Here is a 14,076-nt window from a genome sequence, read left to right on the forward strand (position 1 = left end):
CACTATAATCTGTTAAGAAAAATTTTAACTAAATATTGGACTGCTCGGTTACTGAATAAAATAAAGTTTTCAATTTTTTTCATGTATACCACTCTACTCAATCCCTTCTCCAACTTGCTTGCCTTTTTCCCTCCTCTGCCTCTGTCTTACAAGTTTCCCTTGCCATCTGGTTAATTTTCAAAATTTAGTTCAGTGAAGTGAATCTTTCATGCTCAGATTACATATTCTACCCTTTCCCAGTCTAAAAACAACGCAGACACCATTTGCAGAACTTCTATTAGTTCAGTGACTGACCAAATACTGTTACAGTAAAAGATCACATGAAACATTTCACATTTTGCAATTCCTGAAATATAGTTAAGATCATAGCATGTACAACAGAAAATTATTTCACTTTAAACTTCTAACAGATGATGAAAATGTGGGAGAAGTTAGAAAACTCCAGCCAGAGCTGGATCTGAATACGTGGTACAATACAGAATCTGATGAAGATCCAATTGCGTGTTATGAGTTGGTGAGTCAGTGAATGCATGGACTGACAGTCAGATGTTCATATTCTGAAAGGCTCCAGAATTTTATGGAAGTCCAGATGCGCATGTGAATGATAGGGCAACAGTGGAGAGTTGCAGCCTTCAAACAACACTTGTCCAGTTTTTCTTCACCAACTAGTTTCTTCCATCCCCTATTAAGACAGCTGGAGGACCAGTGGCAAGAATCCCTTCACTTTGCACTCCCTTCAACAACCACCCCTGGCCCCAAGAAACGTCCGATCCTGGATGTAATCCTCGGCATTTATGTTGGCTTCTTTACAGTGACAATGTACCAGCTGCTGTGGCACACATCAAATTAAAAATGCCTTTAATAGCTTGGTGAATATAGAGTAAAATTCAATTACTGAGCAACCAAGTTAGTGGACAGGCAACTGTCCAATAACTTTTTACCATGCTAGAAGTATGAATGCTGACACAGTTCCACTATATATCATTGAAACCTAATTTAATTACATTTAAATTCAAAATTTAACAACAGATAAAATGTAACTCAAATTGTGTTTAACACCCAGGTATCAGGGCAATCGACCCAAACAGAAGACAGGTTTTGTGAAGTGTGCACTCTTTTAAGAAATGTGAAAGTACAATGTCTGAAGAGAAATTCTGCCCAGCAGATACCAGACATTCTATTCAATTCCCATTAGGCACAGGTGTGTGTTAGATCTAATTAGTGATGACAAAGTTGTCGATGTAATGTACATGGACTTCCAAAAGGCGTTTGATGCAGTGCCACATAACAGACTTGTGAGCAAAGTTATAGCTCATGGAATAAAAGGGATGGTAGCAACTTGGATACGAAATTGGCTGAGTGACAGGAAACAGAGAGTAGTGGTTAACGTATCTTTTGCGGGCTGGAGAAAGCTTTGTAGTGGAGTTCCCCAGGGTTCAGTGTTGGGACACTTGCTCTTCCTGATATATATTAATGACCTAGACCTGGGTGTACAAGGCCCAATTTCAAAATCTGTGGATGATATGAAACTTGGAAGCATTGTGAACTGTGAGAAGAATAGTATGGAACTTCAAAAGGACATAGAGAAGTTGGTGAAATGGGTGGACAAGTGGCAGATGAAATTCAATGCGAAGAAATGAGAAGTGATTAATTTTGGTAGGAAGAACATAGAGAGACAATATTACATAAAGGGTACAACTCTAAAGCGGGTGCAGGAACAGAGGGACATTGGTGCATATGTGCATAAGTCATTGAAGGTGGCAGGACAGGTTAAGAGAGCAGTCAATAAAACATACATTATCCTAAGCTTTATTATTAATAGGGGCATAGAGTACAAGAGCAAGGAGGTTATAAGACAGTAGTTCGGCCTCAGCTGGAGTATTGCGCCCGGTTCTGGGCGTCATATTTAAGGAAAGATGCGAAGGCATTGGAGACAATGCAGAAAAAGTTCAGGAGAATGGTTCCAGAGATGAGGAACTTCATTTACGAAGACAGATTGGAGAAGTTGGGACTATTTTCCTTGGAGAAGGGAAGGCTGAGAGGAGATCTGATAGAGGCATTCAAAATCATGAGGGGTCTGGACAGAGTAGATAGGGAGAAACTGTTCCCACTCATGAAAGGATCAAGAACGAGAGGGCACAGATTTAAGGTAACTGGCAACAGAAGCAATGGCAACATGAGGAAAAACTTTTTCACGCAGCAAGTGGTTTGGTCTAGAATGCACTGCCAGAAAGTGGAGGCAGGTTCAATCGAGGCATTCAAAAGTGAATTAGATAGTTAACTGAAAAGGAAGAATGTGCAGGGTTATGGGGAGAAGGCGAGGGAATGGCATAAAGTAAATTGCTCATTCGGAGAGCCAGTGTAGACCCGATGGGCTGAATGGCCTCCTAATGCACTGAACAATTCTGTGATTTCAAACACACATCTCTGGGTATTGATAGGGCTGTGATTGAAGGTCTATTTAGTAATCTCCAAAACGTTGTTTTGACATTGAAACTGATAGATTGTCCTGTTCCAAAAACACAATTTTTATTTGACGCACATTGTAAAACTTGATTGATGATCTTTGTTTGACAATGAGATGAAATGTAACCCAGGAATTCTCAGGGTATTTAAACCAACATTAAGAACTTATTAACTTTTTAAGCAGAACCTTTTTTTTGTCATTTCATTTAGATTTAGACTGTGTGGGTTTGCTTGAACACCCATGTATTTTGAATCTTATTCACTGTGAAAGAAGCCCTTGCTTGACTGATCAATGTATAGTCACACTGGAGTCCTCTATTCCCAGGAAACAACAGTTGATGAAGCTGTCACGGTCAGTGGGGAAGTGATAAACAGGTCCAACTTACAGAACCCCTGCCTGCAGGCATGGTTAGCTGTCAGAGAAACAAAACAAGACAATAACCACTGTCTCATTTAGTTTCAACTCTCTTTGATGGGCAACTGCTAGTGGCAAAGAGTGTGACTGCGAATGGGAAAGTACCGACCTCCAACTCCAAATTCAAACACAGATGGTGACACCTGCAATCAATAGATTCAGAATATCTCACCTTTCCATTTCACTCATTTTTTTTCCTTTGCACTCATAGAATCAAAGAATGCTAACAGCACAGAAGGAGGCCATTCGGTTCATTGTGTCCGTGCCAGCTCTCTAGAGCTAGAGCTACTCAGCTAGTCCCACTCACCTGCCTTTTCCCCGTTGCCCTGCAAATTATTTTCTCTTCAGGTAATTAATCAATTCCCTTTTGAAAGCCACGACTGAATCTGCCTCCACCACACCCTCAGGCAGTGCATTCCACATCCTAACCACTTGCTGTGTAAAACGTTTTTCCTCATTCCACCTCTGGTTCTTTTGCCAATCACCTTAAATTGGTGTCTGCTGGTTCTTGACCCTTGCGCCAATGGGAACACTTTCTCCCTATATACTGTGCCTGGACCCTTCATGATTTTGAACACCTCTGTCAAATCTCCACTCAATGTTTTCTCCTCTAAAGAGAACAGCCACAGCTTTGCCAATCTATCCACACAACTGAAGTCCCTCATCCCTGGAACCATTCTCGTAAATCTTTTCTGCACTCTCTCTAAAGCCTTCATAGCCTTCCCAAAGCGTGGTGCCCAGATTTGGGCACAATACTCCAGTTGAGGACGAAGAGGTGTTTTATAAAAGTACACCATAACTTCCTTGCTTTTTTACTCTATGCTTCTAATTATAAAGTCCAGACTCCCGTATGCCTTATTTACCACATTCTCAACCTACCCTGCTACCTTCAACGATCTGTGCATGGATACCTTCAGGTCCCTTTGCTCCTGCACCCACTTCAGAATTGTATCCTTTATTTTATATTACCTTCCTTGTTCTTCCTACCAAACTGTATCACTTCACACTTCCCTGCATTAAATTTCATCTGCCACATGTTCAGCCATTCCGCCAGCCTATCTATGTCCCCCTGCAGTATCCTCCTCACAGTTCACAATACTTCCAACTCCACATTGTGGAACAGATGTTCAAATCCAGAAACTTCAGAAAAATATTTTTGCATGATGAGGTTGTCACAATACAGTATTCTGTTTTTTCTCCTGGAAATTTGCAACTGTTAATGCTAATTTAAAACCTCCCTTAAACTATTTTTTTCCTCTTGTGTTGGGTTAGATTGGATTTCTATGCTATGTAGAAAACAATGGGACCCTTTATCACAAGAACATGCTTGCCAGGAAACAAAATTCACAATATAAGAAGTTTCACTATAATTGGGAACCGGCTGAGTGAGCGTTACTGACTGACAGTTTGAGGACACATGCAACAATATCAAATTCAGCTCCAGTGAAGAGTCAGCCAGCTAGAAATAAAAAGAAAAAAAATTGCCAATACTGGAAATACCAGCATTGGTCAAGAGAAAAGATGTGCTAATGTTTCAGGTGCGAGCCCTTCAGTTGGAAACATATGACAAAAGGTCTTCACCCGGAACATTAAAAACTTGCAAGGTATTGCACAGGAATAAAATTGGACATTGTGCCACATAAGGACCTATTAGGACAGGTGTCCAAAAGCTTGGTCAAAGAGGCAGGTTTTAAGCAGCATCCTAACAGGGAGAGGGGGAAAAGTGGAGATGTTTAAGGAGGGAAAACCAGAGCTTAGGGTCTAAGCAGCTAAAGGCACAGCCACCAATGGTGGAGCGATGAAAATCAGGGATGCACAAGAGGCCAGAATTGGAGGAGGACAGACATCTCGGAGGGTTGCAAGGCTGAAGAAGGTTACAAAGATAGGGAGGGGCACAGCCACGGAGAGATTTGAAAACACGGATGAGGATTTTAAAAGTGAGACGTTGTTGAGCTGGAATCCGATTTTGTAACTTTACAGATATGGGGGGACCTGCTAAATGTTTCCAACCTACTCTGTTTTCCTCCTGCACTCATTTTTCCATCGGATTCTTGCACTGGCCATGTGCTTCTGCAAATGCCCATGATTCTGAGACCAACCACTTCCATCAACCTAACTGGAATAAAGCTTTTAATAACGTTCCATTAAGAGACTTAGGCAGGGATAAATGAAGGGCCATGCTCTAGGACACAACAAAGACAGAAAAAACTAGGGAAACAGTGCAATGAGTCTTAATGTCAAAACGCTGAGGATACAGAGTGGAGGAACAGCATGTAGGACAGTATTTTCCACTGATCTGTGATACATTCCCACACTCTTTGCGGGCTCAGCAATGGAAAATTGGGACTAGGGATCAGATCATAAGCAGTATCATTCGAGCAGAATTGTTATTACACGCATTAACTTGGTAGCAAATCAGGAATTTGCAATTTTCCTATGACAAATGTTCTTTTTAGATCAAAAGATTACTATGTGTAATTACTATGCGTCAGCTGTGGCTTAGTTGGTAGCACCTTTGCCTCCGAGTACGAAGGTTGTGGGTTTAAGACCCCCCTGGACTTGAAAACAAAAATCAAGGCTGACTCTCCAGTGCAGTACTGAGGGAGCACTACACTGTTGAAGGTGTCAACTTTCAGATGGGACATTAAAGCAAGGCTCCACCTGCCCTCTCAGGTGGACGTAAAAGATCCCATGGCACTGTTTCAAAGAAAAACAAAGGAGTTATCCTGAACAATATTTATGCCTCAATCAACATCACTAAAAAACAGAATATCTGGTCATTATCATATCGCTGTTTGTGGGAGATTGCTGTGCACAAATTGGCTGCTGTGTTTCCTACATTACAACAGTGACTACAGTTCATTGGCTGTGAAGTACTTTGGGGCATCCATGCTGTACAATAGGTGCCATATAAATGCAAGACTTTCTTTCTAAACAAATTCTATTATTTTACCAACACAGTACTCAGGTCAATTTGACCAATTCTACAGAAAAGAAAATCTTAGAGTGAACACAAACGCATGATGTGTGGAGTTAATGTTAACCATATGGGGAAGCTCAAGCAGTTTACCCCCATTAACTGAGCCTCGCAGCTTTGAAATCACTCTGTGGTAACAAATATTCTAATAATCTACTCTATGAGACTCATGAGGTGCCTTTAATTTAGTTCTTGGTCCTTACTGTTTTAACAGTGCTTCTCAACCCACCAGTGCCTGATTACATCCAAAAGATTAAAGATTATAATGCAGTCACTTTAAACTCAGAGAGAAATCATTTGAACTGCCTATTATACATAAAACAATTCACTGGTCAGGAGTCAATTACAGCATTGTGTTGATCCCAAGTTAATGCGAGTTCATATTTTCTTCAGTTGAAAATCCATGTAGCAATGCTGCAGTTCATATTCTGGCCATTCATCATTTTGTATAATATGAAGTGATTTATCCCCTTCTTTTCCATTCAAAAAAGGATCTCATTGTATGAATGCAACTCTGACAGGTGGGCCCATCAGTAATGAGAAACAATGCATATTTGATATCTGGGAGCAACAAGGTTGTAACACTGGAGGCAGGAAATTACAGACAAGTTATCTGCACATTCTGACACAAGAATGCGCAGTTTACAGGAGTTTAATTTTCAAAAAAACATAACTTTGCAGTATTGTTTTCTTTCACACACTTTAAAAGTTAAAGTTAATTGTGAATTTTGTGCTTACCAATATTAAGGATGTAGATACTAAAGAATTGAATACTTTCCCAAGTGTCAGCATCAAGCATTCAAATTTAGCAGAGTTAGATGCAGTTAGCTTCTGAAAACCACTTTCAATTGGTTTTTATTTTCTCAATGAAAATTAACCCTTAAAAATTCATCCTCTGTTCCTGATCTTTTATTTGTCCTCAATTTCCCATTTGTAAATTGCTCCAAACTCAATTGCCTGCCTCTGGTCTGTGATGGCATGTCTCATTGCCACACAGGACGTCAGTTCATTCACCAAACTGAAACCGGACAAAACTTTCCCAAGAAAGGCAAAACCAATTCAAGTTAAAGAAGAGCCCTGGAGTTTGGCCTGTCAACCTACCCCTCAAAGGTCATGAGGTAAATATTAAATCAACACTCAGAACAAAGGCATTGAAAATGGTTTTAAAAAGGGAAGAATGGATGGCCCCAGTTCTTAAATCCGAAGTTGTTCAGATAAGAGAAAATGGAAATAATCCAAGCTTTAAAGTGATAAAAGAGAACGCATGGGGCCAGGAGGGAAGATAAATGATCACTAAGCATGTTAAAGCTGAACAAATAATAGGTTATTTTCTAGAATAGACCCTAGTTATGTACAATGAATGTTGGTCAGCTGAAGCATAAAAAAGTAGATAAATTCTTGATTCAACAAAAACAATATGGAACTGTAATACTGGTGTAAGGTTGGGGTGCATGAGTAATTTTGCTCAGGAGTGACGCAGACAAGATGTTATTGGTTTAGGGGCAAGGCAATAGAGAGATGCAATTGGCTCAGTTCGCTGAGTGGCTTTTTATTTAAACTCATAACTTGTTATGCAAAGTGGAATATGCAGTGGATACATCATTTTCCAGTAGGGGTACGGTAGCATAGTGGTTATGTTACGCGACCTGTAAACATGAGGCCAGAACTGGTGATCCGGAGACATGAGTTTCCCACTGTGGCAGTGGGGGAACTTAAATTAATTAATAAAATGGTATCAATAATGGTGACCATGTAACTACCATTTTGGCATAACAACCCATCTAATTCACTAATGCCCATTAAGAAAGGAAATCTGCTGTCCTTACCCGGTCCGACCAAACGCAACTCCAGGCCCACAGCAATGTGGTTGGCTCTTAAATGACCTAGCAAGCCACTCAAGTGGTATTCAAGAAGGTGGTTCCCTACCACCTCTCAAACACAATTAGAGATAGGCAACAGCAGCACCCACATCCTATAAATGAATTTTTTAAAAATCCAGTTCTGATGAAAGATCATCAACCTGAAGCACTGGGAGAAATCTTCTGGACTTTGTCCCTGCAGGAATGGTTGGGAACCCAATGTACCAATAGGCAGGCTTAGCCATGGCTCTTTAACTCAGCCACGGCAAGCGCATCCGCCTCCGGGTTCCCCAACCAATCAAGGAGGGCAAGACGATGTGTCCGTTCTGTCAAAGGAAGGATTTCTAATTAAAGGGACCACAGCATGGACTATGAAGGCACACCAGCTCACTTGGATTTTTGAGTCTGCAGCAACTACAGGAATGGAGAGGAGACCTGGGAAGGCTGCTCCCAGGTCTCTTACTCTTACCTGGAGGTCCTGCTATGGGATCCAGGGGTTGCAGAGGTGAGCTCTCCCAAAGACAGGAGGAGGAGGACGGCCTCTCCAATCAAGCAAGCATAGTTGGAAGTGGCCGAGAAAGTTAGCAGCACAGGTATGGGCCCTCCAACCTGGAGATAGTGCACCAAGAGGATCCAGGACCAGGGGAGGACATCATAGGTGAGTGGCATAACATTTTCAGGAGCCAAGCCCCACACTCTGACTTTCTCAGTATACTCCTGCACAACACTCCTCAGGACAATACATCTAGCAGGTCCTCTCAGTCCTCTCTCTCCAGGTACCTCAATTCCCCCACTGTGCAGCCAACACTCACACTCATCCTGTTGCCCTCTCGCACCATACCCAACAGTCACCCCCTTCACAAATATTGCCCTTCCCTCCTCTCCACACAAGCCATTACGAACATTCACATCTCTTTGCTTTCTCTCCTTGCAGAAGAAGTGGGCACAGAACTTGGTGACAGGCTTAGACCAAGAGGTGGGGGGGGGGGGGGGGGGTGGTGGTTGGTGGCCCTACAGTGACAGGTACCTTGTCAGCCACTGGCAATGCGTGCCCACCTGCTTCACTTGTTCTGGGAGGCTGCACATGTCAGCAGCGACCTGCTGTAAAGGCCTGAGGTACTGGTGGCAGACATGTCAGGAGTTTAGTCCCTGTGTTTGGGGTCTGGCCTCCTTCCAGCTGGATCTGTGTGCCCAACCTCTCTGCCCCATGGAGGGAGAAGACAACTGGTGCTCCTGTTGCTGTTGGCAGTGGTGTTGCTTCTCCTCTTGTCCCTCACCAGAGGTGCAAGATGGTGCTGCATAAGTTACTTCCACTGATTGAAGGCTGGCAGCAGGAACGTGCTGCTGAAGGTGAGTGAAGTGCAAGACAGGTAAAGTGCCTTCCAACAAGTTGGCAACCAACTTGGCAATCAAGCAGTGACAGCACTCTCTGAGGGAAGTGCTTTGAACAGCATTCTCTCAATGGCTATGGCTGCAGCTCTGCAGTGTAACTGATGAAAGGCTTCCCAGCTTTTCAGTTTCACTGAAGAAGCTCTTCCCGCTGTGCACTTGCCTCGGTGACTCTGGTGAGTTGCTGACAGGTCGGGAAACAGTTCCCGTGGCTGGGAATTCCAGAAATGAGTGTTAAAACATTTCTTAATTGTCTTTTTAATTACCATAATAACTTACCTGATAGATCCAAGAAGGTATCCCCACTCACCTTCAATCCTGTCCCACAGAAACTCAGAAGAGGGATATCATTGGGATCCCGACCCGAAGTCAATTCCAGGGGATTTGACTCCTCACCTGCATGCAAACCTACCTCCACTTGCCTGGGAAAATTTCCCCCTCATTAACTCTGTTTCTCTCTCCATAGATGCTGCCAGACCTGCTGAGTATTTCCAGCATTTACTGTTTTTATTTCTGATTTCCGGCAATCACAGTATTTTGCTTTTGAAAAAGAAGTCCAAAATTATTCATCATTATTATTCCTGTGAAATGACAGAATTTGCCTTAGGACTTCAATCACTTTTCTAAGTAATTATAAGAATGTCAGTATACCAGTGTTTGACAGCTGATAAGTTCAAACCTATCGCAATATTTTACAGTAATATTACCATTCATAAGCACCAACATTGTAATTCTACTGTATATTATTATTTAACAGCAGCAGTGTTAGAGGGGAATTGCGGCTGTAACACAATCTCAAGTTGTTGATGGTTTGCATGAAGTACTCAAGCTTCACTTTTATGGTTTTCAATGTCATCAGTAACCTCCCAGTTGTATTACAGCATTGTAGCACACTCCAAGCATAACTGCTCAATATGTGTCATAGCGTGCTACTGCTTGGACTCTTTCTTTCATGCATTCTCTAAAGCAACTAAATTTGACACATCATTTAAAAATAAGCAAATCTTATCACTGCTTATGAGTCCACATCTCAACGTTTTATTTGGACTGTGATGAGTCATGGACAACCACAGTCTCCCAGAGCTTGCTTGACAGTTTGACAGAAATTTCCCAGAGTTTTCATGCATTGGCCTCAGGATTTATCCTCAGTGTTTGGAAGGTTTGGAAGGTGGAGGAGCTGGGAATGTAACACCTCCTCACAATGCATTCACATCAACTGAAGCTGTAGAAAGCATGGTAAGGTGGCAGCACTTGAGTAAAATACCACACACTGGAACAAACATGAATACTTCATAAATAGTGTTGAACAAGAGTAAAGTTAAAAGAAATCTAGGCACGTTGCCCTAGCATCAATAATGTTGCCATCCTAGGATAAATATTGGGTAGGATTTTCCCACGGGCGTCAGGACCCCGACATTGGGACCAAATGGGGATCCCGAGCCCATACTTGCCGGAAGCCAGACCGGCGGAACTATTTGCCCAGTGGCAGCCCTGTAATTTGCTGCCTCTGTGGTCGCCGTTCTCAAGGGCTGCTGTTGCTGCTGGCCCAATAGGGCCAGTAGCTCTACAGCTTTGGCAACCCACCCGGGAGAGGTGGGCAATGCTGAAGCAGGTCTGAGAATGCGAGAACACCTCAAAATGGAGGCGCCCTCGGAGGTATGAAAATAATTAAATATTTTAGAGGGGGGAATGTAGCAGGCCCCTTGGAACAGAAATGAAACCTCTCCAGTTGGATCGTTGGGGCGGTGGCGTATGCCTTTCCTGCCCGCGGTCCTGCTTTGGGGTTGAAGCCTCCAGCTCTGATGGCCCCACCGGACTGCCACAGGAAGGCCGCCTCCATATTGCTGGCAGCCTCCCCACACAGTGGGGGGCTGTTCTGCCACCTACAAAATTGCCCCTAATTGGGTGGGGCCTTAACTATTTAAATTTCCTGCCCGTCTCATGCAAGGAGCAGGCGATTCAATTCCCAGGCCACCCGGGAAATCTCCCCGGCAGCAGGATTGCATCAGTGAGCCATCCCAATGTGGCTCTCTTCCTATTTTCTCGGCCCCCCACCCCCCACCTCTATTCCCGGCTGGGAAGATTCAGCCCATTGTTTCCTAACTATATTTCATTTTAAAGAGATGGAACAGCAATTAACACAAGTAAATACAATGCTGCACTCCATCACTAACTCTGTGATGTACAAGCTGGAGGATCTCTTGCTGAAACCATATAGTAACTGTTCTGGTCAAACTGTGCTTTGTGTACAGTGTACAGGTTGGATCACCAAGATACAAGGTAGACATTCAAGCCCTGGCATCTGTGCAAAGAACTACAAGACTGTTCCTTAGCATCAGTAGATTTAGTTATGAGGAAAGACCAGAGAAATCTGAACTTTTTAGCCTTAAAAGGTCAGAACTGAGGGGGACAGAATAATACTAATAATAATGATAATAATAATAATAATGAGTACTATTTCTCTACCTGCTTGCATTCATATAGAACCTTTAGTGCAGAAAAACACCCCATGGCACCAGAGAGACACAACCAAAAAATGGATGCAGACATGAAGAAAAACAGAATGGGTGGGTGACAAAAATATTTGGTTACCCAGGTGAGTTTTAAGGAGGGTCTTAAAAGATGAGAAAGATGTGAAATTTGGAATATGGGTCCTCATCGGTTTAGTGGCAACTGGGTCAATGAAGCACAAAGTAGCTCTCATGGATAAGGTTAGCAGAGAGAGGGCATGGGGGGGTTGCAAGAAAAACTAGAGAGAGTCAGAGGTTCAGGACTAGAGTAGAGAAGAAGTGGGAGAAGGATGGATAGGGTTTGCTTAAAGTGGGGGTGGGGAAGCAGAATAACAGATGACCTCTATCTTGGTGATGAAGAAATCCAGAAACTCCGTGCACTTGTTATTAGAGATGAAGGAGAAAGGGTCAGAGTGAAAGATTTAAGGAGACAGCTGGTACTGAAGAAAGGGAGCCTTTGCTCTCCATAATAATCCTAGTGCACAGGGCAATTTTGGCAGAGGACAGCAAGACCAAGTAAAGATTGATGAAGTCGAGCCAAATGATGGCTAAACCAGTTGTTAGTCAGGTATACTCTAATTTACGTCCCTTGGATTTGAAAAGAAAAGTATATCGCAATGAGACACCTGGGCAGTACTTAGCAGGGTGATAGACAATGACGATTTTGAAGGAGCTGCAAAAGGGATGGTATAGGATGAGATGCTTGAAGGGAAATCATGTTTAACCAATTTACTGGAGTACTTTGAAGATATAACATGCTGTGGATAAAGGGGAACCGGTGGATGTACTGTACTTAGATTTCCAGAAGGCATTTGATAAGGTGCCACATCAAAGGTTACTGCGGAAAATTAACGTTCATGATGTCGGGGTAACATATTGGCATGGATAGAAGATTTGCTAGCTGACCGAAAACAGAGAGCAGGCATAAATGGGTCATTTTCTGGTTGGCAAGATGTAACGAGTGGTGTGCCACGAAGATCAGTGCTGGTGCCTCAACATTTTCCAATTTATATAAATGACTTGGATGAAGAGACCAAAGGAATGGTTGCTAAATTTGCTGATGACACAAAGATAGGTAGGAAAATAAGTTGTGAAGAGGACATAAGGAGGCTACAAAGGGATATAGATAGGTTAAGTGAGTGGCAAAGATTTGGCAAATGGAGCATAATATGGGAAAATGTGGCAGGAAGAATAAAAAAGCTAATTATCTAAATATTGAGCAATTGCACAGCTCTGAGATGCAGGGGAATCTGAGTGTCCTAGTGCATGAATCACAAAAGGTTAGTATGCAGGTACAGCAAGCAATTGGGAAAGCTAATAGAGGTTATCATTTATTGCGAGGGGAATTGAATACAAAAGTAGGGAGGTTATGCTGCAGTTATACAGGGTATTGGTGAGACCACATCTGGAGTACTGTGTACAGTATTGGTCTCCTTATTTAAGGAAGGATGTAAATGTATTGGAAACAGTTCAGAGAAGGTTTAATAGACTAATACCTGGAATGGGTGGGTCGTCTTATGAGGAAAGGTTGAACAGGCAAGGCTTGTATCCGCTGGAGTTTAGAAGAGTAAGAGGCGACTTGATTGAAACAATGTTTCCTCTTGTGGGAGAATCTGGAACTAGGGGTCACCGTTTAAAAATAAGGGGTCATCCATTTAAGACAGATATGAGGAGAAATTTCTCTCAGAGGCTCGTGAGTCTTTGGAACTCTCTTCCTCAAAAGGCAGTGGAAGCAGAGTCTTTGAATATTTTTAAGGTAGAGGTAGATTCTTGATAAGCAAGGGGGTGAAAGGTTATCGGTGGTAGGTGGGAATATGGAGCTGAGGTTATATTCAGATCAGCCATGATCTTGTTGAATGGCACAGCAGGCTCGAGGGGCTGAGTGGCCTACTCTGTTCCTAATTTGTCTGCTCTTATGTAAGGAGAAAATGCCAGAGGAGTAGGGGAAGAAGTCCACTAGTGGCTTGGTAACAGGGGTCATACTGCCACCTAGGCAGCTTGCAAAGGGTAGGCAGTGAACCAGATAGGTAAAGGGAAAGTGCACGCCTCCCATGAGCAAGTTTCAAAGCCAAGATGATAATACGATATTCCACAAGAAGGAAGTCGGAAGAACAATGATTGCAATGGGATACAAGATGTTAAACAGCCTTAAAAAGATAAAGCCAAACACTAGTGTAAGCTAAACTTTGACTGGAGGTTCAGACAATTGACGCATATGGCATAGATAACTAAAAGGGAAAGCTGGATAAGTACATGAGGGAGAAAGGGATAGAAGGATATGCTGATAGAGTTAGATGAAGTAGGATGGGAGAAGGCACATGTGGAGCATAAACCAGTTGGGCTGAATAGCCTATTTCTATGCTGTAACTACTCCGTAATTCTATGTTCAAACTGGTGAAAGGTAAATTTAGAACCAATGTTAGAAAATTCCTATTTAAGCAAAAGGTCACCAACACTTGC

At 42.6% G+C, this 14,076-nt stretch overlaps 1 protein-coding gene across 10 annotated transcripts in view; it reads right to left on the reverse strand.

Annotated features, from left to right (window-relative positions):
• bcas3 (BCAS3 microtubule associated cell migration factor) overlaps window positions 1-14,076 on the reverse strand; it is a 999,028-nt gene that overhangs the window by 696,239 nt on the left and 288,713 nt on the right. The window lies entirely within an intron of this gene.

The sequence above is a fragment of the Heterodontus francisci genome, chromosome 30 (assembly GCF_036365525.1).
Source record: "Heterodontus francisci isolate sHetFra1 chromosome 30, sHetFra1.hap1, whole genome shotgun sequence".
Taxonomy (NCBI): domain Eukaryota; kingdom Metazoa; phylum Chordata; class Chondrichthyes; order Heterodontiformes; family Heterodontidae; genus Heterodontus; species Heterodontus francisci.